This window comes from Bombina bombina, chromosome 1 (assembly GCF_027579735.1).
Source record: "Bombina bombina isolate aBomBom1 chromosome 1, aBomBom1.pri, whole genome shotgun sequence".
NCBI classification, from domain to species: domain Eukaryota; kingdom Metazoa; phylum Chordata; class Amphibia; order Anura; family Bombinatoridae; genus Bombina; species Bombina bombina.
Window position 1 is genome coordinate 72,348,786 of NC_069499.1, and position 24,629 is coordinate 72,373,414.

Sequence of the window (24,629 nt, forward strand, 5' to 3'; positions counted from 1 at the left end):
TAGAATGATGTCCACTCAGGGTGCAGCCTCTTTTAGCCCACATGTATTTTAGACAGAAGATAACTTTCCTAAAGTATTTCAGTCCAATTTCATCCATAAAACAGTTCAACTCTGAAATATCAGGTAAATCTCTTCTGAACCACTAGTTCACTGTGCCATAGAGGGTTAGACTGTCCTTATTGATTGATGTACTACAGGACAGTTATCTTATATGAAAGGCAAGTGGGCTGTGTGGGAGCCATTCCATATGGCAAGATACTAAGTTCTGTGTGTCTTCAATTAAGTACTTGCCTTTGCTATTTATTCTATTCAAATAGAAGATAGTTATGAGCTTTCACAGATTTTCTGGGGAAATAAAAAAATAGAATTTTCTGAACATTAAAATATTAGTGGCAACATGTACAGCAGAGGAGAGATGGTTGATGTACACCTGAACTGTGCATGAATTTAAAAATGGTTCCTTATTGGATTAAAAGAAGTGGATGTTTGTGTTTAGTTAAAAAGAGCAAGATGTATGAGGGTAAATCTCTCCATTTTCTGGACTCTCATGGATGTAGTCCATATTTGGCAAATAATATGCTTGAATTTAAAAAACTGAAATATTTTGCAAGAGGGTATAATATTTTTTGAAGGGACATTGTAACATATTAAAAAATGTCTCTGTTTACATTCTCAAAATGTAAAATATGTTAACTGTAATTATCAAATTACAAATATGGGCTTAATTGAAAGATCTGCAGATGCCACTTTAGAGCTCTTGTGGTACAGATTCACTCTTGTGAACCTGCCTCAGGAAGCTAAGAACCTGCCCACTAGCTTAAAGATTACAGATGACAAACATCATGGACTCATTCATCTGGAATGATTGACAAGCTCTGCACTCATGCAATTGGATGTAAGAGAGCAGGGGGTGTGCTGCACAAGAATTTTTTTAGCAATCTATCAGTGGCCCTAAGCAGGGGTGGTGGGTTACCTGTGCCACCTTTTGTTATACATCAATTCAAGCATTATAGCTGCTAAATTCATTATTTTGTGAATACTGGGGTTTATTTTTATTTTGCTATTTTTGAAGAAAGAAAATTGCATTCTTGTGGATTGTTGTTTTACAAATTATCTGAGATAGTTACTGTCTTACTAAAATCTATCCTAAAGGCTTATTGATTTTGGAGCTTTAAACAATATGTGCACGTGTCAAGAATTTACAGTAACTTGTCTTTCATGACTGATCTGTGAATGTATTACTCTTATCATTCTTATTTTCATTGTCAGAAATTCTGACATTCCAATATAAATTTAGATCTGCTTCCAACACGAGCGGATGTCACAATTCAATGTCAGATTAATAAAGCTGTGGATTTTGTTGACAATTGTAATATTTTAGATAAAGCTTGGCTAAGATTCGAAGAAATAGGAATTGGTTGAATGAGAAGAATGTACTGGACCATGGGGACACCTGCAATACAAATCTAGTACACATTTATAAAAAAAAAAAATAATGTTGATGCCAATGTTATTGTTTTGGTATTAGGGATGGGCAAATTTGAACACGTTCGTTTCAAATTTCAAATGTTTATACAACATTCTAACTTTTGTTTCGCATAATAGTATTTCTAATGCTTTCTTTAAATGTAATATTTAATTCTAATTTTTCTAATAACTTGATTTGAATTTTGCAATATTCGAATTCGAAAAATTTGAATCTATATATTTGTGTAAGTATTTCTAATGCTCTTTTTAAATGTAATATTCAAACTAGAAACATTTGAATTGATCTAATTTTATCTATTATGTATCAATTTGCTAAATTCCCTACCACATGAACTATTGAACTTCTGAATAATTTGTTTGCTAAATCAAATGTAACAATCCAGATTTAGAATGTGGATATTTGATAGAATTATGAACATTCGAAAACCAAGTAACATTCAAAAACTGGAAATAACATTAGATTACTAAATTTTAACTGATTTTCATTCTTATCAACATTCGATTGTCCAAAATTAATTTCCACAAGACTATTTATTCTACTAAACGAATTACACTTTCAGCACATTTGCCCATCCCTAATTGGCAATACATTTTTGCAGGCCTATGAAACACTTTTGTAATATAAAATGCCTAGTAAAATAAAAAAATTGAGTCCACTTTTTCTGACTTAAAATGGTGTGTGGGGAGTTCTATTACCACAAGAACTAAAAAAGCATAAACCAGACATCACAAGCCTAACCCTGCAACATTCTAACCAATCATTGAGCTAGATTTATAAATGCACATAAGGCAATATTCAAAAATTCAATGAACATTGATTCACCTATCTTTTCCAGCATTTTTTAAATGCGATATTGTGTGATTAATGTCGCAATTGAATTCTGAAATCACATTTCCCTATCAAATAATATTTTAAATGATATGAGAATCTAATTCCATGTTTTAAATGAATTGGAAGTAAATTCTTGCATTAATGTAAGTGTTTTGAAACTGAATTGTGATTTTATCAGTTGATTTCACCACGTTAATTAAAGGTATATTTGAAAACAGTATTGGTTTTATAATCCTTTTTCTTAAAGGGGACACTGAACCCAATTTTTTCTTTCGTTATTCAGATAGAGCATGCAATTTTAAGCAACTTTCTAATTTACTCCTATTATCAATTTTTTTTCATTCTCCTGGTATGTTTATTTGAAAAGCAAGAATGTAAGTTTAGATGCCAGCCCATTTTTGTGAACAACCTGGGTTGTCCTTGCTGATTGGCCAGCACCAATAAACAAGTGCTGTCCATGGTTCTGAACCAACAATTTTCTGGCTCCTTAGCTTAGATGCCTTCTTTTTCAAATAAAGATAGCAAGAGAACGAAGAAAAATTGATAATAGAAGTAAATTAGAAAATTGTTTAACATTGCATGCTCTATCTGAATCATGAAAGAAAAAAATTGGGTTCAGTGTCCCTTTAATTCATGTTGCATGACTTTTGAATGTTAAAATAGACAGATTTATTTAAATAACTTTATTTAAATGGTTACATGTAAGTAATTGTTCAAATGTTCAATATTCTTACAAATATGACAAATAGATTTAGTACATCTGTTGTAGTTTTCGAGTTCACTCTCACCATAGAATTTTTTTTTCTTTAATTAACATCATGCAGTTTCTGAGCTCTGATATTTTGTTCCTTGCTCTGCAGTTTTTAGTCTGCTAACTCTTTTGTAAATGTGTAATACCACAGTATGCATTTTTCACTCATCTCAAAATCTGTTGGCTGATAGGGTTTTTTTATTTTGGGGTGAGCTTATTTTAAGGCGACTTTTGTTTTAGGATAGGCATAACTGGGGGGGGGTATTTTAGGTAGTGCTTTATTTGTTTGTTTTTTGCGATGCATTTTTTTTTGTTAAAGGGACAGTCTACACTATAGTCATTTTAAAATATTTCCTTACATTCAGCTGCAAATAGCATCTTTCACCCCTTTCTATATCATGCAGCAGGAACGGTAAAAAAAACTTATTTTAAAATGAATATTGTTTCTGGCCACTTTAAAATGGCTGCCAAGCTCTGCCCACTGAGGACATCACAATCTGGGCTGCATCTATGCACTCTGCTGAATAGCATTAACAGTCTTTTGAATCCAACTAGAGAGCCTTTTGTGATTGGGTGCTATATAATGAAAGATCGGGGTGTCATGAGTGGGTGGAGCTTGTCAGTTATATCATAGTGGCCAGAAACAATATTTATTTTAAAATACAATTTTTACCATTCCTACTGCATAATATAGAAAAGGTTCAGGAGGCTGTTTGCAGCTTAATCTAAGGTAAAACATTTAGATTACTAAAGTGTACACTGTCCCTTTAATTTTAGTTTTTGTTAATTTATGTAACTTAGGGGGGGTGAGGTAAGTGTTCTTGGGGAGGTAGCTGTTAGGTAGTTAAATGGTGTAGAGCTAGTTTGAGATGGGGGGTTATGATGGTTTAGGGGTACATAGTTATATTTATTATGCTTGGTGCTATATATTTAACAGGGATCCTTTACTTTAAATCGTCATTGTTGGTGCCAATACTGCTTGGAATATTTTGCAAGCATCACCACACACTGCTATGTATAGTACAACGCCTCTTGACAATGCTGCCTTTAAACAGTAATATAGGGACTTTTGAATATTTCGCCAGCATTCAAGACATTATGTTGGATCCCTTTTGAATATATCATTGCCTCGCAGCATATTCAATCATCAGGGCCACAGACAGAAGCTTCTGGCAGGGAACCCAGACGTGGTTGCCAGGCAACATTGCCCAAACCTATTTTTAGCAAAACCTCTAAAAACATGTTAACTATTTCCACCAATGACCCAATGCTATTGCTCAACTAATAAGAGCAACACTGGAAATATTCAGGACCCCTGTACATTTGGCAATAGGTGGGAACTCTTTGCTACTGGGAAGGCAAGAACTCAAAGTGATTTACCAAAAAAAATGTATACACAACAATGAAAAGGTTCTATTTCAAATGCTTACTAGGAAATAGTAGTTCTTTGCATGAACCTGCTGCATCCACTCCCAGACTCATCCATTCACAAGTAATTCCATTATGAGCTACCAAACAAGGCTCAAACTGAATTCCATAGGACACCTGATGCAGGAACCAGAAGTGACTGTTGTACACGGGTTTAGGAAAATATTTAAACATTTATTGAAATAAATATTAGAAATACGAATGTTGTTGTCCCAACAAGAATGTAGATGTGGACATTGTCTCTAAAAAGATTATATCTGGTCAGCCTGGCTATGACCCCCACTACTAATCTTTTCCAGCAAGTCACTGGCTGTTCCGTGTTTTTTGGGACACAGTTGGCAAATCTATTTGGTTCCTGACATTCATATACACATGCAGAATATTTAAGATTGTGCACTTTTTGAAACTCAACATTTCAATCTTGCAAAAGGTGTGTCAGTTGTGAAATGTGCCAGTGCTGATAAATATCCCTTTTCTGTTAAGTTTTTAATGCACATTTAATACAATAGTCAGATTATTAATTCTCCACCAATGAACACTAATACATTAGTCTACAATGTGCACGTGCTTGTATATGTTTATATAGCTTTATTTAATTTTTTAAATCAAAATATGCAAATAATCATGCTTAATTTCTCAATTTTCATAGGCACATTAAAATGAGAAGTTGGGCTTCATATTTACCTTAAATTGGCAGTCTACTCCAGAATTTTTATTGCTTATAAAAATAGATAATCTCTTTATTACCCATTCCCCATTTTTTTTTTTTAATAAAAAACACTGTTACATTAATATACTTTTTACCTCTGTGATTACTTTGTATCTAAGCCTCTGCATTCTGCCCCCTTATTTTAGTTCTTTTGATGGACTTGCATTTTAGCCAATCAGTGCTGACAACTCGGTAACTACACAGGAGTGAGCACAATGTTATCTATATGGCACACATGAACTAGCACTGTCTAGCTGTAAAAAATGTAAAAATGCACTGAGATAAGAGGCGGCATTCAATGGCTTTGAAATTAGCATATGAGCAAACCTAGGTTTAGCTTTCAAACAAAATACCAAAAGAACAAATCATATTTGATGATAAAAGTAATTGGAAAGTTGTTTATTAAAATTGCATGCCCTATCTAAATCATGAAAGTTTAATTTTGACTTTACTGTCCCTATAAATGAAAAAAACACTTAAAAACTAAATTTATCAAACAAATTTTCTTTTTGTCAGCTGATTTGTCAGCTGATTTTTTTCTGGTAAAATCACTGTATAAGTAATTCTACTTATTACATGCAATCATATTTGCTAGAATTGAACAGTTTTTTTCAAGATAAAATGAACGAAGAATAAACTTATAGTGTATGTATAGTTTTCCTCCAGACACGCTCAGCAGTACGGGAGCATTTTTGCAAATAGCATGTTTGCTGAGAGTGCCAGGGCTGTAACTGACGGCGTGATTTTTTGCGCAGTTGGTGAGGGGCAAGTGTGTCTAGTGCAGAGGCGAGAGTTTTGTTATAGTGGGTTGTTGCGAGATCAGGGCAGCAAAGTTGTCAAGGAATTTGACAAGATCAGGGCAGTAAAGTTGTCAAGGAATTTGGAGGTCGGTCCAGGAGGGCGATATATGACTGCCACTTTGAGGGAGAAGGGGGAGAACAGGCAAATACAATGGACTTCAAAGGAGGGGAAGGAGAGAGATGGGAATGGAGGTAGGTACTGATAAGAGCAGGAGGGGGAGAGCAGGATCCCAACACTGCCGCCATGTTTCTCACCTGGCCTAGGGGTATGGCTAAAGTGAAGACTACCATGTGTGAGATCAGCAGTGGAAATGGTCTCGGAAGAAGATAGCCAGGTTTCGGTAATTGCTAAAAGGGTGAAAGCATTTGAAATAAACAGGTCATGAATGGTTGTAGGTTTGTTGCAGACAGATTGAGAGTTCCATAGTGCGCAAGTGAAAGGAGTGTGCGTGTATGGGATGCATTGGATGGAAATGAGGCTATGTGTGTTGCTTTTGTTAAAGTTTCTATAAGGAGTGTGTGATTGGGTAATGGTGGGAATGAGGGTGGGCCCAGGATTTGGAGAGATGTCACCTGATGCTAATAGCAGCAAGATGGAAAGTAAGAGTAGGTGAGAATGAGATTTATAGCAGTGTGGGCATTTTTGTGAGGTGGTGCAGTTTATTGATATAGATTTTAAAATAGAAAGTAGTTCATGAGAGCTAAGGTAAGGAGAGTAAAGGAGAGAGGGGCCTATATAAACTGCATGTGGAGAAGGCCGGGTAAGGTATGAGCATCTGAGCTTGCTTGTGGAATAGAGATGAGACGGTTAAAAGGAAAAGCAGTCCTGAAAACATTGCAGAATGTTAAGTACAAAAGATTGTTTTTTAAATGAAAATATTTAGCTTGCCTCAAATCTTCCTCAAATTTTGTTTAATCTTGTCAAATTCTTAGTGCTGCCACTTAAAGCTGGTCACTTAGACAGATGTGAGCTTAGTGAGATGGAATACTCTGCAAACGCTCAGACCCCAGCAAACGCTACCCCTTAGCTGGTCTGAAATTTATAGGGCTTTTACAGATAGCTAATATTACTAAAGTTAATTGATTGGAGACAGGGAGATAAGTTACACCCAGGTGAGGAGACTAAGAAATACAGCAAGATCAGAGGGATATATTTAAGAAAGGAAATTATGTGGGAATAAATAGTTAATTAATTAGTTACCAGTAAATACAAACAATGTGTCATAAAAGAGCTAAACAATGAACTGGTACACCAAGGCATAGATCAGACATTGTCATTGATTAGAGACGTGAAAAAGACCCTGTCTACGGGTTGAAACGCGTTGCTCTGCTTTGTTCTGTTTTTGTCTCTCTCCAGCCTCCGTAGGTGCAGTTTCCCAGTTACCTGTGTGTAAAGGTGTTTGCATTTCTCCATGCTGGGCTGAATTTTCTGCTTCCTGCGGTTTGGAGTCTTATGCCACTGAGAGGAACATATAGGATCTAACCACCGATCTCCGGTGTAAATATAAGTGAAAACCTTATATTGTTGCCTTTTCTGCCGTTTTATTGGTCTTCCTCATCTCGTTCCAGCTCTCATTGAAGATCAAAATCCTCCTTCAAAATCTGGGCTAATTAAAAAACCACCACATCGAATCTTACAAGGAAATCGATTACAATCACACTCTTCACATTGTTACATTTGTATTGTATATTATACCACATTGCTGCTATTTGTATACTACACTTCAATTTTGTGCCTGATCAGCGCTATCGTGTTTGTAAAATACATTGTATTTCATTTTGTTTCACATATGTAATTAAATTTATACATTTTTATTTCTTTGTTGTTAGCACTTTTTTGGTTGATCCAATCTGCACCAGGTGTTATTATTTGCACATATATTTGGCGTTATATGCTCAATAAGCTATTATATATATTTTTTCTATTTTAAGCTGTTTAGCGCCTGTGTTTTTTTAATCCTATGGTCTCTTTTTAGATTCCATAGTATTCTCTTTATCTCACTTTTCTAATAGAGGTTGGGAGTTTCCTCTTAATCACCACAGGTATAATAGGTTTCTTTTTTGCGCAGTTAACCCTTTGCTCTCTCTTTTTGTTTTTCATTGATTAGAGACACATTTTTCTTGCCACAAATGCATCTTAAAGTTGGGGTAGTAATAGATAACAAGCTAAAGATGGGCACACAATGCAAGGCAGTGACTTCTAAGGCTAATAAGATACTAGCATATATTAAGAGGCATTGATGCAAGGGAAGAAAACATAATTATGTCACTATATAAATCCCTGGTAAGACCTCACCTTGAGTATGGTGTGCCCTTCTGGGGACCAATTTAAAAGAAAGAGATTGCAGACTTAGAAAAAGTTCCGAGAAGGGCCACAAAGCTAATACGCAGAATGGACTGGGTCTATTTTCTCTAGAAAAAAGTCACTTGAGAGGTGACATGATTACTTTATATAAATATATTCAATGCCCATATACAGAGATGGCAGAAGTTCTGGTTGTTCCAAGAAAATTGTTTGTGACAAGAGGTCACAATTTAAGGCTGGAGGAAACGGAAACATTTTTTCACTATAAGAGCAAAAAAATTGTGGAACTCATTTCAAAGGAGGTAGTGAAAACCAATACCTTAGATACCTTTAAAAATAGTTTGGATACATTTCTGGTAAGAAACAGAATCCAGGGATATGATTGCTTGTGTTAAATGGGTCACATTTTTAATGGGGTTAATTTAAGCTCAACTAGAGCTTTTTTTGTAAGTATATTAGATTTGTATAGGTTGAACTTGACAAACTTCTGTCTTTTCTAAAAGTTATCTACTATGATACTATGTTATATAACAAATAGTTGCAGTTGCCTAAAACAAAAGAAACCAAGCAAAGAAACAAGAGCACCACTCGCAAACATAGTCACTGCTCACCCTTTTGAACGTGTTTCAATCAACTTCTTGCATCTGGATTAATGTTAAAGACGGTACGGATATATTTTGGTCATAGTTGATCACTTCACAAGGTTTGCACAAGCTTCTGTCACTACATCAAAATCGGCCAAAACAGTTGCTGATTGTATATTCATTGACTATGCACTTAAATTTGGATTCCTCCAAATAATTCATCATGATCAAGTAGCAAAGTTTAAAAACCAACTAGTCGCTCAACTGAAAAAGGGTTGTGGGAGTGCTGGATCAAGAACCACACCGTACCATCCTCAAGGAAATATACAAGTCGATGTTTAAATCAAACTTTACTCCAGATATTTTAAAACCTTGACTGAGCAACAGAAAACCAATTGGAAAGAATCCCTGAATAAACGTACCTTTGCATATAACAGTGCACCATGGGAGGTTACAGGATTTTCACTGTTCTGTCTACTGCTTGGAAGATCACCAAGGTTACCTGTTGATCTACTGTTTGGTCTGACTACAGAGACAGAAACTATTGACAAAAAAGTGTATGTGAAGAAATGGAAGCAGGAAATGCTGGAAGAGTATGAAATCCCCAGAAAGAATGCCAAGAAGTCAGCAGAACGGAATAAGAGAAACTATGATCAAAAAGTGAAAAGCACAGTGTTACATCTGGGAGACCATGTCGATGTACAAAATGTAACACCCAGAGGAGGAACAGGGAAACTTTGCAATCACTGTAGTATGCTGAGTTGGAGAAGATAGCCCAATTTATGAAGTAAAACCAGAACAAGGAAGAGGAGGATCCAGAGATCTGAACCACAATATGTTGTTGACTTGTGATTATCTGCCATTGGAAGTAGAACTCAAGACAGAGTCAAGGATAAAGAGAAAAGTGGGTATAGAAAAAATGTATGTATGATAGAGGCGCTACTTGAAGCTCTAAGTGTTAAAAACTAAGGGACCGGGGAAAATAAGGTAGTCTAAATTTATTAGTCTAAATTATAATCAACTTTGTTGGGATGTGAAAGATTCAAATATGGAACAGTAAAAATACAAAATACAAAATACAGTAACAGACTAGGATATAAATAGGATTAGGGAACACAGGGTATTCAATATAGATATTGGTATTTCTTATCTGATGGAAAATGGAAAAAAATGTTTTTACTAGCCTAATATGATACTCGTTGATACCCAAAACCGCAATCTAACACTCTAGATGATATAGAAGTTTAGAGATCGAGTGGAATTATAAATACATTTTACTAATTAATACAAACAATAATTCGACACATATAAAATCAATAATAGTATTACATACAATACAATAGAGGATACTAATTCAATGGAGGATAATAATTCATTAGAAATGCTAAGTAAAAATGGAGAGAGAGCCCAGGTGTAATATATAAAAAATGTTAAAAGTTAGGATATCCAAAATTCATAAAATGTCAACGGGGTGTTCCCAAATGGATATGTAAAGTTAATTATTTGGATAAAAACAAGTAGCAATCTTATAACATTGCATACAAAGTATCTTCTGAAGGCAGCACTGTTTCAAATGAATAATGTCAGTCTCTATTTGGAACAATAACGTTCTTATACAGAATATCTTCTTTCTATTGGCAATTGTTAGGTATACTAGTAGTGGCCAGCCACTGTTATACTTTGCGTTGGTCCGTGCTGGAAAAAAGGTATTCAAAACACCTTATAACAATAAGGGGAAAAAACAAAGAAATCTGTACCTTGAAGTGAGTCTCTCTTAGCCCGCTTTGCAGGTAGTCTCATCTTTTCTTGTGTGTAATTTGATTCAGAGTAATTTCCGATGTTGAGGCTCCTGGTGATAGTTGTTTTTGTGACCCGGTATTTTTCAAACTTGCGCAAGTTACCTTATAACCGGTGGTTTTCTCCTGCACTTAGTACTCCATTGTACGCAGGTGGCGATCCGCTTTTGACCAGTAGTTTTCTCCTGCACTTAGTACTCTGTTGTATGCAGGTAGCGATCCACTTGTCAGACTTTATTTCTCGGTAATACCGGAAGGCAAAAGTTCACCTCTGGGAGGTAAATCATAGGAGGTAAAGTTTCTCACAGCAAATGGTTCTAACACAGCTTCCGTTGTTGACTTGTGATTATCTGCCATTGGAAGTAGAACTCAAGACAGAGTCAAGGATAAAGAGAAAAGTGGGTAAACCAACACTTGTAGACAAAGATGATCCAAGTTCAGAAGAAGATGAAGATAAAGACTATGGTTATTACTACTTATATGTTATCAAAAATAAAAAATCTGTGGAAGAAAATATTGAGTTAGAAAATACAAACTTACCAGATGTCCATCACAATGAGTCTGTAAAGAAAGAAAAGGGATTGGATCAAGAGACAGAAATCAATGAAGATGAGTCTGGAAACCTATGGGGAAAAGGAGAGTGTTATCAGGAGAACGTACCTCAACAGAAAGAGAATGAAACTGAGGATGAAGAACCTGCAGTAGTACCTGATGAGGTAGCAAATGTACATACTGTCCCAGTTGAAAGATACAGTGATTCTGAAAAGGGGTATAGATGGCGTAAAAGAGAGAAAAAACCACCAAAGACATTCATCTATTACTATCTGGGTTCTCCAACTTGTTATAGTATAGAGCACCAAAACATAATGCCTTAAAAGTATGAGCCCATGCTGTATGGAATACAAAATATGACTCAATGGGCATACCCAGTACAACAGAATCAGCCAGTATATATAGCCTGCACGGCCTCCATTGAGAAAGGCTCAGGTAAGAGCCGAAACGTTTGGATAAGGCTTTTTCCTTGTTCATTAAAGGCTTTTTGGATTCAAATCCCTGTTTGATTTGCCTGCTTTGGGGATCTTTGGGACTTTGGGCAGTAGCTGTGCGTGGGGTTCCTTGGGACTTGCTGTATACATTATTTAGCAGAGCACCAGAGTGATTGCTGGATGGTGTGTGCCGCTTCTCCCTACGCCTGTTTTATATATATATATATATATATATATATATATATTTATTATTTTTTTTTTTAAAAAAACAATGTCCATAGGAAGTACACTCTCACTCATCTAAACAACTGCTTCCAGGGTGGCAGCAAAACAAAAATCCAATTAATAACCACAGGCTTGCACTTCAAGTCTTTTACTAGTGTTATGACGTTGCGGTGGAAGAGGAATTTTTATTCCACGAAACGTGACAATACTGCTTAAAGATTTGAAAAGACAATAGGACGTGCATATCAAGAGCTCCTGGCATCTATATGCTATATATGACATAAATGGTGTTTATTAATACTTAAAAAAAAACTTTTTTACATTACTGAGGACTCATTTCTTGTACAGCCATACCAGGGAATATCGGAACTCATGGATAGTCACCTCTAACTTGGGACAGGTTCAGAGGGTTCGCCATGCCGGAGGCCCTAGACGCTTGGAGACTAGCTGTGACGCAGCTCCTTCATAATCATTATGCCAGCTTAACCCTTCTATTGAATGAATATTGTTCTGGCATAGAGGTAGCGGAGGTCACAAATACACGGCCAGCAGATCACCATGTCGCCCACAACATGCATCCTATTGCTGTACCTATTCGGCAGGGTAAATACACTGAAACTCATGATCCTGGGTTTGTGAACCGTTACTCTGACTCCACGTGGCAGAGAGATGTTTATACATACCGGGTTTGTGAATCGCCAAGCAGTACCCCAGGGAGTTGTGCTGTTGCAGACCTCGGCATGGAGCTGCAGGTAAGACCGTCATGTTATGTAGGGGAACTGTTCATGTCGCCGGCACCTTTTTTGAAAACTGCATATACAGCCTCCGCTGGTGGCTGCAAAGACATGACTCTTTCTTTGTTGTGCGGTACTGGGGTTGGGCTGAGTGTGACAAGGACACAAATATTGGCTACTGACATGTTGCAATGTGAAGGCAGCACTTGTTATCTTTATTGGGACTTTCTGGCTCAGGCTCCTGGTTCTCTGTGTGGTGTAGACTCACTGTTTTTCACTTGGGACCCAGGTGGTGAGCTTTTGCGAGTGGTGCCACTGACAGATCCCTGAAAAAGACTGAACCCTGTTTCTCCAAAGTTTGATATTGCCTAGAGAACTTTCCCCCGGCTATATATTTTGCAACAATTTTGTATGTCCCCTGCCGCAGGGCTATACAGTGATGTCCCTACAGGTCATGACAACACGCACCTGTGATTGTTTGGAACTACTCGGATTTTAATTAAAGGCCATGTGTTGTGAGCTACTGTGGACTTGTGTAACTACCTTTATTTACAGAACGGGTCACTTATTTCACTCCTAATAGTCGATCATTGGAGAGACTTTATGTTACATCTGCATTGGGGGTCACAATTTGTATGTTCGCCATAGATGTTCACAATTACTATTCCTTGCACTTTCAAATATACTCAACTATGTAAGCTCGCATATAAACCTCCTACATATCTTTCCTTACTGCGCTTAAGGTCAACACTTGCTGAGGTCTTTGAGTTACATATTATCCCCATGTAAAGTGAGATTATGTGGATAGTTTAGTTTAAAAAAAATGTACAAGGATAATGTTGCTTTTATGGGAGAATTAGATTAGGGTAATTAAACATATGAAACAGGCACCTTGTATTGTTGCTATTGTTTAGCTCCTCTATACTTTGAATACTGAGTCCTATTTTCCTATAGCATGGGCAGAGCCAGCGGCCAAGGCTGCCCCTTAACATTTATTATACACAGTACTGTAGCTGCTTTATAAGGTATAATTGTTTTGCCCCATCCCTTATAATAATAATATCCCTCCGTTGGTATCACCTAATTTGTACAGACGTGTGTCGTTTGTCCCCACATTTCATTTCATTTATATTTTATAGATTCTATGACACTTAGCTAGTTCTCTCTGACATGCTTATTAGTATGGTTATTAACCAATAGCGCTTATCTGTATACATTCTGTCCTGGGGCATAGGGCCCGTGCCCCTAGGTCTGAACTTTATTGAACTTTATTGCTAGTGTGTCATAGTGAAGCCTCTATATGGTATTGACTACATCTTTCCATTATAGTTTACTGATCAACTCAAAGAAAATGTACCCCACATTGGATCTCCACCCCCTACAGTACTTCTATGCTAACTTCCCCATGGAGGTAACCGTTAGCCCTCTTCCCAATTAATAAAGCAAAATAAGGGTTCGGCTATATGGAGTTCAACTCATGGTTGATACTGCTGGATAAAATGTCTATACCATATTTAGTTGACAATCTCACCATATCACTATATGCCAACTATGTGACCTAGATGTCTAACTTAATATTTCTGTTGCTCCCATAAACAATTTCTACTCTTTTTTTTATTATATGTAGATATAGCTCCCCCCTCCCACCAATACACTCTGGCATCCGTAAATATGCTTGATGTGTTTTAATGCGGTTTCCCTAGATAAATACCGCAAATGTAATCATATTTTTTCTTATTTATTGAAGTTTGAACCTCATGTCCCTGCTTCATATTAAATATCTGTGCATTCTATAATAAGAAATATATATATATATATATATATATATATATATATATATACTTTGAACCGCATGGTAGTTCTACTTCTACTTCAATAATTATTTCCCCCGCTATAAACGACATATATTATTCTTCTTTTCAACGCGGGAAAATGTTCTTTCACACAGTTTTAGTATAATATTACTTATATTCATTAAGGCAGCAACCTAAGTCATTCAGAAATTGTAACATCCTTGTGATGTTTTTTCATCTTCATATTAGCAGGTTGTTTATGTTTAGTTCTCTCTGTTGTTGTTACTGCATTTCCCTATGCAACACTTATGTAAAGAATTGGGCCCAAGAGGTCTTAAAGGCTCATTAAGGGAACTACTTCTAAGAAAAAAATATGAGGTTCCTTCTTTTTTTTTTCTTTTGATTGTTAAATACTAGGCTACAACAATAAAATGGATTGTAAACATATGTTAGGATATTTGATATGTACTAAGCTCAAGGTACTATGGAAATGGAGGCAGCTCTATGTTTATTTTGGATACATACTGTAAAATGTTGTTGTACTACGATTTATACCTTGTTTAAGATGATAATTGTTTGTAAGCCTATATATGAACCTCAATAAAAATTATTAAAAAAAAAAAAAAAAAGATTTGAAAAGACCAGAGAGTGCAAGCCTGTGGTTATTCATTTTATATATATATATATATATATATATATATATATATATATATACATACATATATAAAACGGATAATACAGGACAAATGGTTAATTTAAATAAGTGATTTAGCTCAAAATACTATTACATATTATCAAGTACTTTAAGGGTACTGTTTTCTGTCACGTGACTTCGTGGTATATTACAAATGTGATATATATTTATTGGTTATCTATGGCTTGATATTATACGGATCAGAGATGTAGCTTCTTTTTTTGTATATCAAATTTTGCTTGGATATTTATAAAAGAGTACTTGATTCCCTATCTTTTGTATGGTTCATTAATTTACATGCCCCTTTTCTTCCCTTATAGTCTTTAGTATGATATATATATAAAGAAGTCCTGACTGACTCATCAACACCCAGCTCAAACCGTGCGTTTAACCTAGGAACGTGAAATTTGTAAGGTACGTTGGTTTTATGAAGTAGGCACCCACTAAGGAAGGATTTTTGGAAATTATGTCCCTAAGGTGGTAAATAATGGGGGTGAATTTTTTAATGAGAATAGCTATATCTCAGAAATCAAAGATGTTACAGACGTGAAAATTGGTATATAGATTCTCCTTTAAAAATAAAGAAACATGTTTTACCATTTCCCTAAAATCCACTTAAGGGGGGTGATTTATGAGGATACCTATATATGAAAAACCGAAGATGTTACAGATGTGAATATTGGTATTTGGATTCTCCTTTAAAAAATAAAGAAACATGTGTTTTACCATTTCCCAAAATCCATTTAAGGGGGGTGAAAAGGGGGTGGGGTTTTGATTTATGAGGATACCTATATCTCTAAAACCAAAGATGTTACAGACATGAAAATTTGCATTTACATTCTCCTGTAAAAATAAAGAAATATGTGTTTCATCATTTCCAGAAAATTCACTTAAAGGGGGTAAAAAGAGGGGGTGATTTATGAGGATACCTATATCTCAAAAACCGAAGATGTTCCAGATGTGAAAATCGGTATTTACATTCTCCTTTAAAAATAAAGAAATACGTGTTTTACCATTTCCCGAAAATCCACTTAAGGGGCGGTGAAAATAGGGGGGTGATTTATGAGGATACCTATATCTCAAAAACCGAAGATGTTACAGACGTGAAAATTGGTACTCACTTTCTCCTTTAAAAATAAAGAAATACATGTTTTACCATTTCCTGAGAATCCACTTAAGGGGCGGTGAAAATAGGGGGGTGATTTATGAGGATACCTATATCTCAAAAACCGAAGATGTTACAGACGTGAAAATTGGTACTCACTTTCTCCTTTAAAAATAAAGAAACACGTGTTTTACCATTTCCTGAGAATCCACTTAAAGGGGGTAAAAAGGGGGTGGGTGATTTATGAGGCTACCTATATCTCGAAAATCGAAGATTTTACAGGCGTGAAAATTGGTATTTAGATTCTCCTTTAAATATAAACATTTTTTTTACTATTTTCCGAAAATCCACATAAGTGATTTATGAGGATACCTATATCTTAAAAACTGAAGATCTTAGAAAAGTAAATTATAATTTTAAATCTTTATTATAAAGTAAATTTACATGCTAAATTTCTTGCTCCTAACGTCAGTAGTTCTCTAGATATGGACATCACTAAAAAATGTAATACTCCTTTTTCACCTCTGACATTTGAGTCATAATATATAATTACAATTTAATATTAAAGTAATTGTAAACAGAATGATAATAACATATATTTGATATGCTGGACAGATGCCCTGTCCACAACGTAGCTGATTGGTGCCCATGTACGAGAAACACAGAGAATTAATGAAAACTCACGAAGTTCATGTCAGCTTGTTGTATACCAGTGTTTCTCAACCACGGTCCTCAAATACCCCTAACAGGACAGGTTTTTATTATAGCTGAACTAGAACACAGGTGAAATAATCAGCTGATGGGTGAGAGCAGGTTAGTAACCATGGTTACTGATCAGCTGATTATTTCACCTGTGCTTTAGTTCAGCTATAATCAAAACCTGGCCTGTTGGGGGTACTTGAGGACCGTGGTTGTTAAAACACTGGTATACGACAAGCTTTTCGTCTTGTCAAGACCGGATTGTCTTACCAGAATACCAGAAGATTTTCCGTTGGGCTGCGGCATCTGGGGCTCAAAAGCTACAATTTAGAGGGGGGATGTTGTATACTATTGTATGTTCATGATGCCTGTTATGCAATCTAGATTGTATGTTTCATATGCTTTAAGTGATTAATCTGCTCAGATAAAAGAGACATTCTAATAGTGAAACTCCTTGTCTTGTGTTTTATCTAAACAATATCTCCCTTCATCAGGTATGCTAGCTGGTGATATCACTCATCTGACAACTACCATTGTGTGAGGCAGCAACATATGGTATATTAATGTCCCATAGAAGACAGTAGCTGCAGATTTTTCAGCTCCCATAGGCTTTTTGTTTAGTTTTTATTTTTTTTATTTTTTTTTTGTTCTTTTTAACAATGGTGATTGCATACAGAAAATATAGGTGTTCCATGGAAGTTTCATAGGTGTAGTTACATCACAAACGGGGAAAGTCACGTAATATAGGTACTGCAAATATTTAAATGTTTAGATTCAGAGACACAATCTAAGAGTCTAGATGTGAGGATAATAAGGATATCTAAATAGCACTAATACAATAAATGGTGGATAACCAAATATATTAACTAAACAACGCACAGCAGAGAAAAAAAAAGGACAGCAAAAATATTTTTAAAGTGTTGTATCACACAATAAATTTTATATAATAAAAAAACTTCATGTATTAAAAACAAATAAAGGTGCTAATAACAAAAAAGACACATTATATATATGTATCTATGCACACAAAAATCACACAAGTATTTGATAAAACCAACAAGCTGATAATAAAAAAAGTCCCGAAGATAAACATTGCAGCTTGTACATGTAACAACTCTAAAATGAAAAGACTCTTTTTTTCAAAGGCAATACAAATTAAAAAATGGTGTATTTCAGTACTTACACCATCATTTTATATTTCATCACAAATGAAGTACACTAACTTGACAGTCCCTCTAGTGGCACTAATGGAGAGCTTACCAATATACTGTACTCTTAGTTTGTTCTCCTTTACATCAGTGTATCCCGGCGTTTCTTTCGCTGACTGGTGTCTCCAAAATTCCTGGGCTGCTCTCACCATATCAGGTGCTTCTGTTGGACAATGGGTGCTTCGGTAGGGAAATCTAGAGCAACGTGTTTCAGAGGTTGATTGTCCTTTTTCAAGCTCTGTTTCATAGGTATAAACTGTATTTTAATATGGAAAGATTGACATTAGATTCTCATTTTAAAAGGTATTTCCTCCATCTTAGGTTAACCTTTTCACACATTCCTGTCACACCACCCTGAACTTTTACCATATTTAATTTTAATGAACGCAAAGTATATGTTGTATAAGCATGCTTTAAATATATATACCCCCTCCCAACTGCCGAGTTCCGAGTTCACTAGCAATGTGGGTGGATTTTTGCTCATAGAGGGAGCCTTATTGTTTCCTATGGAAGGCACATTACACTCATTGAGACAGAGAGGGTCAGCCCACTTTTTTATGAAGTATCGCAAGATGCACGGATTGGAAGACTGCAAAACAAAAAAGGCAATTTCTTGTGTGTCTGACAATCCTTTTATTATCAGAGTGCTTAAGAACAATTGGAGTGTTATTTATTCTAAAGCCTCTTTTTAAATATCTTTTCTATAACGAGTACCAAAGTATTGAAATTTTCAGTATAGGAGAAGATACTGTGGGATTTTTCAAATGACAAAGTAAAGGTAAATGAGCTATTTATAAACAGTCTAACAAATTCCAGCATGTCAAATGGATAATCGGAAACACATTAAAGGGGAGGCAAAAATTGCAGTTCACATTTTCTTTAAAACCGCAAGAAACTGTATCAGATTATGATCTAAAATGCTTACTAAAAATAAAATACTTATTAATTTGCGCTTTCTAATATAACTCTAAAAATGATGGGGGTTTTATTCCCTTCAGAGTTTAAGTACATATACTATACTTTGCAAGTCTAACCATGCTACATTTTACACAGTGATTGTTTGTTCACTGTAGAGGTTCATGTATATCTATTCCTATATGGAGGTGCCCTACATTTCAGAAAAAAAAATTGAAGGGAGAGGGAGGCATAGGGTGCTGCACTACAGGAAAGGGGAGGAATGGGGGGTGACCTGTGTAAGATCGCCAGGCAGACCATTAAACTTCAAAAAAATAAATATATATCAGAATTTTTATTAAAAATGTATGTATTAGGTACTGGCAGACAGCTGCCAGTACCAAAGATGGCCGCCATTATTGGGACAAGGAGGGTTAGATAGCTGTTTGGGAATGATCAGGGAGGTGGGAGGGTTGAGGGGGATCACTACACTGCAAAAAAAGAAAAATAATTTAAAAAAAAAGTTAAATCAAGCGAAAGCCAAGACTTGAGTTTTGTAGGGTGCCCCATAGTCTATTAGGAAAGAGGTTTAACACGGCTGCACTATCCGACCTCCAGATGTTGGCCTGCCCAAGGCTTTTGCTTGAGAGCTACCATTTTACTTCTAATATGAAATATACAAGAATAAGAGCACTATTGATTTAAAGGGACATTTTACTGCAGCATTTGTATTGTTTAAAAAGATAGGCAATCCCTTCATTACCCATCACTTAGTAAGCACATTTGTAAAATAGGGTCCGTAAATGCCTGTAAATATTCACATATTTTTTTGTTATGCTGAAGTATTTTCCCTTGGTAGAACACTATTTGAAACAAAATAGGGTTTAACAGGGTCATTTGGGGGGTTTAGGGAGTTCTCTAGACTAGTTCAGGATTTTTCATTTCATTTAAAGGAATAGTCTACTGAAGAAAGTTTTATTGTTTAAAAAGATAATCCCTTTATTACCCATTCCCCAGTTTTGCATAAACAACACTGTCATACTGTTATATTAATATATATTTTACCTCTGTGAAAACCATACCTTGTATCTAGGCCTCTACAGACTGCCCATTATCTCAGTTCTTTTGACAGACTTGCATTTTAGTCAATCAATGCGGACTCATAGATAACTCCAAGGGAGTGAGCACATTGTTATCTGTATGGCACACATGAACTAACGTTGTCTAGCTGTGAAAAACAGTCAAAATGCACTTGTATAAAAGGTGCAAGCCACCAATCAGCAAATAGCACCCATGTGCTGAGCCTAACTAGCTATGCTTTTCAACAAATGATACCTAAATAATGAGCCAAATTATAGAAAGAAATTAGAAAGTGGCTTACAACTGCATGCTCTATTGGAATTATGGGAAAAAATGGGTTTCCTGTACCATTAATGCACTTTAATGTACTCCAGAATATTTATTGTTTACAAAGATAGATAATCCCTTTATTACCCATTCCCCAGTTTTGTATAAGCAATATACTTTTTACCTCTGTGATTACCTTGTAGCTAAGCCTCTGCAGACTGCTGGAAACAGTAATGTTAGACTAAGCGCTAAATGTGAGCTTAGCTCTTTACGAAGGGTCCCTAGACGACCATTTACAAGAGAAACTGATACAATGTATAAAGAGCTGCAAATAGAAAGAATGGGACAGGCGCAGCCTGACTCAAGTGAAATACAATTTATTGAACAGTAAGTGCACAAGACAAATGGCTACTTACAAACATAAAAACATATAAGGCATATATGTAATCAAATTCCAAAATGAGGACCGCTGCAAGAATCCACACTGTGCTGGTATAAGACGCCTTCCAAATAGTGTCTGTGGATACAATGTTGGTGCAGATGGTCATAGAAATGTCTCTACGTGTTTCATCTGAGTTCGCCCAGACTTTGTCAAGAGTGATTGTGTTCTGTGCTCCAACCGGCTTTTAAAGGAGCTGATGCAGGTAAGGTTCATAGGTCAGCCAATCAAATGCCACCTGAGTTACCACCTGTATTCAAATGTCTAACACATATGAGTTCATGCTGATAACAGGCTCCAATGTATGTGCTCAGGAAGAAGGTTCCCTTATTCACTCCAGTTACATCAATACCCAATATCGCTCAGTGCTCGGGCCGTGTCGTTTAGCAGAAGCTCTGTAAGTATGAAGTCTCTCTGGTTCCTCCTGTCTAAAGAGCGCCTAAGATGAAAGGCTAAGGTGACATACAGATTGTATAAAATGTACATAAATGTATTCAATATAAAAAACATTTTTCTTTTTTTTTTCTTTTTTTAATTTCTTTAAATTGTTTCCTTTTTTCTTTACATTTACATTTTTGGATTCTTCTAACCCCCTTCGGAACACATAAAGATCGCTCACTTATTGGTGGATCACATATATCATAGACTATCCATTCTCCACATAATCTTTAGCATCACATGATCACATGTATGCATATTTCATACTGTATATACATGGATCCATGTTTTTAGCATAACTTGTTTTTAGTATTATTAGGTGGTTTATTTGATTTTAGCATCCGGGGGCGCAATCAAATATACGGCGCAGGTTTCGGCACAAGCGTGGGAACCCGTGCCACCCGTAATTTCACCTTGCACATCGGGGTATTACATATACTTGTTATACCATCTGCAGAGTATATAATGAATGAGAAATTGCACAGCCTATTACAATGGGTTGAGCTTCAGGTAATGTCATATATCATTATGTTATCACTTTGTGTACACAGACTTGCTTCTTTATCTTATATTTGTCTGGAAAACTAAAGCTCAATACATAGAGAGAACAATAGAAAATTATCATTGTATTACTTAACTATCCTGCTCCACACTGAGAGTGTCATTTCTTCTGCTGGCTGTGTTTACTTAGCCTATTCAATAGCTGAGACTCCAGTATCAAAACTTTCAGTATAGGTTGGGAAACCACAATCTAAATCAGCTATTTCAAAGGCCAAACTATGGGTAAAGGAGCTACTTGTAAACAATTGAATACACTCCAGCAGGTAAAATGGATCATTGGGAACAATTTAAATACAATAATTTTTGTTGGGTAAACTGTCCCTTTAATGAATCTAGGCTATTGACTAAAAAATCCAACTAAAAAAAACCCTCATTTAGAATAGTGAAATAAACACTGGCATGTTGATTATTTGTATGTTTCAGCAAAATCAACATTTGGATGTTCATTTCACTATTCAAGCAATATAGACACACCAGGGTATTTTACTACAAAAATACAACAATGTGATTACACACATGAATCATTTTAACAGCATGTCAGACTCAAACCAGAAATTAATGGTAATAAATATTGCAGAGAAAACAAAATCATTATCACTTGTTTCATAACAGAAGGTTAAGATACTATATTTAAAGTTGCTGATAAGGCAGCTAGCGAACATTCTGCAAGTTTTTTCTACAAAGGGCAGGCTATAATGTACAAAGTAATAAAATTATTTAGAAATATTTACACTGTGTACAGCAAAAGTCAGTGCTTTAAACTTTAAAGGCTGGAATCATTTAGAATAATAGATAGCTGTATAGAACGTGAAAGAACATTTAAGGCTTGATAACGAGTGGGACGCTATTTATTGCTCCAATTGCATTTTTTTAGTGCAATCGGTAGCACGTATTACAAGTTGAAAGTAAAAACGTTGTGCAGGACCCCGTCGATTATTGCGACTGCGTTAAGGTATTCCAGCATAGACTTCAATGGAGCTTGGAAAGTAGGAAACAAAAAAAACCAACAAGTTGCGCAAACCAGATCACGTTTTCTCAAGTGTGCAAAGCCGACACGAAATGTGAATATTTCACATTCCAATGTTCTTCACATAGAAGAATATGTTCTATTTATTTTTAAATACATATTTCTTTCTGTCACTTTTTGCTAAAATATATATTTACTAGTCTTAAAGCCCGTGTACACGGGCCATTTTTTGCAGTACAGCGGTCCCACCCCTTGCTCTCTCTGTATCCCCCCTCTATTTTGCTCTCTCTTTCTCCCCTCTCTTTTGCTCTCTCTTTCTCCCCTCTCTTTTGCTCTCTCTCCCCTCTCTTTTGCTCTCTCTCTCCCCTCTCTCTTTTGCTCTCTCTCTCCCCCCTCTCTTTTGCTCTCTCTCCCCCTCTCTTTTGCTCTCTCTCTCCCGCCTCTCTTTTGCTCTCTCTCTCCCCCCTCTCTTTTGCTCTCTCTCCCCCCTCTCTTTTGCTCTCTCTTCCCCCTCTCTTTTGCTCTCTCTCTCCCCCATCTCTTTTGCTCTCTCTCTCCCCCCTCTTTTGCTCTCTCCCCCTCCTTTGCTGTCTCTCTCCCTCTCTTTTGCTCTCTCTCTCTCCCCCTCTTTTGCTGTCTCTCTCCCTCTCTTTTGCTCTCTCTCTTCCCCCCTCTCGTTTGCTATCTCTCCTCTCGTTTGCTCTCTCTCTCCTCTCTTTTGCTGTCTCTCTCCCTCCTCTCTTTTGCTGTCTCTCCCCCTCTCTTTTGCTCACTCTCCCCCTATCTTTTGCGCTCTCTCCCCCTCTCTTTTGCGCTCTCTCCCGCCTCTCATTTGCGCTCTCTCCCAACTATTTTGTGCTCTCTCCCCCTCTCTTTTGCGCTCTCTCCCCACTCTCTTTTGCGCACTCTCCCCCCTCTCTTTTGCACACTCCCCCCCTCTCTTTTGTGCACTCTCCCCCCTCTCTTTTGTGCACTCTCTCCCCTCTCTTTTGTGCACTCTCCCCCCTCTCATTTGCTGTCTCTCTCCCCCCTCTCTTTTGCTGTCTCTTTCCCCCTCTCTCTTTTGCTGTCTCTCTCCCCCTTTCTCTTTTGCTGTCTCTCTCTCCCCCTCTCTTTTTCTGTCTCTCTCCCCTCTCTCTTTTTCTGTCTCTCTCCCCCTCTCTCTTTTGCTGTCTCTCTCCCCCCTCTCTTTTGCGCTCGCTCCCCACTCTCTTTTGCGCACTCTCCCCCCTCTCTTTTGCACACTCCCCCCCTCTCTTTTGTGCACTCTCCCCCCTCTCTTTTGTGCACTCTCCCCCCTCTCTTTTGTGCACTCTCCCCCCTCTCTTTTGCTGTCTCTCTCCCCCTCTCTTTTGCTGTCTCTTTCCCCCTCTCTCTTTTGCTGTCTCTCTCCCCCTTTCTCTTTTGCTGTCTCTCTCTCCCCCTCTCTTTTTCTGTCTCTCTCCCCTCTCTCTTTTTCTGTCTCTCTCCCCCTCTCTCTTTTGCTGTCTCTCTCCCCCCTCTCTTTTGCGCTCACGCACTCTCCCCCCTCTCTTTTGCACACTCTCCCCCCTCTCTTTTGTGCACTCTCCCCACTCTCTTTTGTGCACTCTCCCCCCTCTCTTTTGCTGTCTCTCTCCCCCTCTCTTTTGCTGTCTCTCTCCCCCCTCTTTTTGCTCTCTCTCTCCCCCCTCTCTTTTGCTCTCTCTCTCCCCTCTCTCTTTTGCTTTCTCTTCCCCCTCTCTTTTGCTCTCTCTCTACCCCATCTCTTTTGCTCTCTCTCTCCCCCCTCTCTTTTGCTCTCTCTCCCCCTCCATTGCTGTCTCTCTCCCTCTCTTTTGCTCTCTCTCCCCCTCATTTGCTCTCT